This window comes from Myxine glutinosa, chromosome 2 (assembly GCF_964187855.1).
Source record: "Myxine glutinosa chromosome 2, kmMyxGlut1.1, whole genome shotgun sequence".
NCBI lineage: Eukaryota > Metazoa > Chordata > Myxini > Myxiniformes > Myxinidae > Myxine > Myxine glutinosa.
Window position 1 is genome coordinate 174546740 of NC_136262.1, and position 3716 is coordinate 174550455.

The following is a 3716-nucleotide window of genomic DNA, read 5'->3' on the forward strand; positions in this document are numbered from 1 at the left end:
CGAGCTTAAAGGTCGGTGTATGGAAGCGTTTTTTTTTATCACAATAAATACAAGGCACAGGGAGGTGACATTCACTGAACGTGATGTGCAAAGTGCGCAGAGTAAACCGAGTGTTCATTTACGTCTGTGAGATATCTAATAAATAAAGAAGATATAAGCACACCTGACACTAGGCCCAGGCTTCAGACTTTGGCACGCTCACACGGCTGCACCGTCAAATAAACTGTTCCAACCCGTCATTTTTGACGGGCTTTATACCAGTAAATGAATAACACCCCCAATTTCCTTTAACCACGGCATGTGCTTGTCCTGACAAAAATACGGAAAACTCCGTAGTTACCGGTTGATTTAAAATATATATTTTTTGAAGGGGGTCCGAGACTTAGTATTGCCCTGGGGCCCATTCTGGCTCTCGGCGACCCTGTTATATAAAAAAAACCACCTTTAGAGGCCATTTTCCCCGCAAGCGGGGGTTGGCCTTTTTCGGGAACCGTGGTTGTTGTTGTTTTTTTGGTCCCCTTTTTTTGGTCCCCTGTTATATATTGGGATATATATATATATATATATATATGTATAATTACTTGTTGGTATCTAATATAATAGTAGCGAAAGGTATCGTTGCCTAAAAAGCACAATTTGTTTCATTCATTTACCACAACACCATCCCACGTCCCAAATAATGAAAATTGATCGGCTGTTCCACATAATTACGCAACCGCAACCTCACAGGACTTTTAAATATGGAGAGAGCGCTGTTTTACTCATCAGTCCACCCAATTTAGCTGCAGTGGAAGCGTTTACTCGATTTGTTTTGCTCTTATTTCATCGGCATCGAGCAAGGTGATTTGTTCGTCCTCGGTAGCAAAAGGAACTTGCGCTTTCTGCATCCGCCGCCTGCTTACTGCGGGAATGCTAATGCAAATCAACACTCCTTTGGGAAAACCGTCGGCTCGGGCTGCAGGAATGTCGAGCATTAGATCCTGACCTTTTGAAATTCACCACCAGGGGTCTGGTATCGCTTGCTTTACATGCGGGTATCCGTTTAGTATCCTTTTAGAAGCCGTACCCAAGGGAGCTTTGCATCCCCACCGATCACGTGATTGTTTACCATGCTCCCAATGTATTGCTCCGCGTTATTGCATGTTATGTGAAAGAAACATATTATAAGGTTTCCAACTTGTCGCGCAGCATTTGTGACAATGGAATTTTGTTTTGATACCTATTATTATAGGAAACTACAGTAGGAATTAGCCTGGAGGCCACTCCTCAAAAATATATATATATTTTAAGTCTGGAATTAATAAAATAAAAAATTAATTTTCTCAATTATTATTATGGAATGATATTTCTGATGTACCATACTCTGTTACACAGCGTGGGTGGTGCCGAAGCAGTTTCTTGGGAAGAGTTATACTGGGTGGTTTGGCATTGCCCTCCCAGCTGGAGTCGGGCAGGAATTTTGGAATTTTGTTCATGTCAAAGGGAAAAAAATAACAGTGAGATGAGATGGCACACAGATGAGTGTTATTGGTTTATGGGTTTATGGAGTTATTGGTTTGGTTAACATGGAGTTATTAACATGGAGTTATTGGTTTATTGTGTTTTAACATGGAGTTATTGGTTTATGGGGACCTTGAATGGTCTGATATGTTATCAATACCAGTTCTTGACGTATGCACCGCCCGCATACCTACATAGTAGCAGGCTCCTGCATACCTTCGTCCACCTATTCCTGGAACGCTGCACTTGGCGATGTCGCAAACATCGCTGGCCATGAGATGCTCCTCGTGATATCCATCGATGCTGACATACTGTGCGATCGCGTGGGGTTATGGATTTTGCTTTGAAGCGAAGCACACGCCATGAAAAACGCTTAGGGCCCCAGAGATGGACTTTAGTTCAACAGCTGGGTAATGGAACAGTATGTGGAAAAAAAGGACAGCCCTTTTAACACCCTCTTTTACACACACACACACACACACACACACACACACACACACACACACACACACACACACACACACACACACACACACACACACACACACACACACACACACACACACACACACACACACACACACACACACATTTTATATGTTGTTATGTTTTTGGGGTAGGGATGAAATACCTCAATGATGTTCAGAATGTGTAGATTAGTATGCTCCGAGTGTTGCGAAGAAGAAGAACCCACCATGATGTACATTAAGTTCGGCCGACTATCCGGGTAAGAGCGTTTGTGTCTCCACACGGAGGGGTGGAGTTGTGTTATTTAGGTAGGGCTTATGGGTAATAATTCCCCTGAGTGTAAAGGCCTCTTGTAATTTTGCCCTTCGTTTTTATATTCATCAAAAAGCCATGCCACAAATGCTCCATTCACCCACAACACCGGCAGGGCTAGCAAAACTCCCACAGCTGCCCGATAGGACAAAACCCGCCCCTTCTACAACCGACGTCACGCGAACCTTCTCGATGAAGGACTAGGCTTCATCTCGATTATGCGTGTAAAAGGAAACCACGCCCAGAGCCTTGTGAGTGGTTGAGGATGTGAGGTGCCGTCAGGCAGCTCAGGCTGAAAAGGACAAGGAGGAAGATTCCGCTTGAATTGCTCTCTTTTTTGTTCGGTTTTTGGTCGGGGCGGTCTCTCTTGCCTGGTCGCTTGCTCTTTGTCTCTTCTTGCCTGGTCGCCGACGAAGGAGGACGCAATCATGCTGCTCTTTGTGCAGGGTGCACCTAAGATGGTCGGAGCTCGGTGCAGCCGAACAAGAAGGGCCAAGGGAGGAGATCTGGCCTCTTTGCATCCCACCGGCGGCTGGCTGTGGACGTGACTTCGCGCCAACATGTGTTTTCCCGCGCAGGGATGCGGGACCTGTGACCCACACCAAACCCTCGTTAAGACCGGAGCGAAGTGGCTGCATGACACTGAACATTTATTTTCGTTATTTTTCCCTTGTTCGTGTCTTTGAGTCTGTGGGAGGGACCCTCATTTAGAACTTTTAGTTTACCTCACCTTCCCTGTTACTTTGCATGATTTAAATAAACCCCGTATTGATTGCATTTCTTTGTCGTGCCTGTCTTGTTCGTTTATTCGTTTGGGGGCCGAGGAATAAACCCCCGTCACCGCCGCCCGTTCAGGTAAGGCCTCGGGTCCTCCCCCATGCGCGCCAAAGAGACAATCCTGCCAGGTTCAGCTTGTACGCCTCAGAGTAAAGCTCGTTTTGGCCATCCGTCACCCAGAGGTGTTCACTACAGGGTCGACACGACAACTGGTGTCAGGTAATGCGATTCGGACCCGACGGACACTCAGCGCCCGGGGTTACGAGTGTGACACTCGCTGAGTGCAAAATTGCGCTCAGCTTTTGGAATACAAAATTAATAATCGTTTCTCTCTCTCTCCCTCGGAGGGAGGATCGATTGTAGTACCGGGGTATCCAAATTTTGTTTAGTTGATTGGCATACAAAGACGCAACATCGCGTTTTCGAAAATTTAAAAAGGAAAAGGTGTTGTCTGAGGTAAATTAAGCATGCGGGGGAAGACTGCTCGTCAGCACATAATGGTGGACGTGGACGAAATGGCGGAGCAGATGGAGTGTTCTGAGGGACACGGAAGCGGCCCGGGAGTAGATTTTTACGAGGGTAGGGTTGGAGCTTCCCCTGTCCGGAGCGTTCGAACTCCCCCCCGTAATGTCGGAGTCTGAGACGTGGGGAACAGGTCA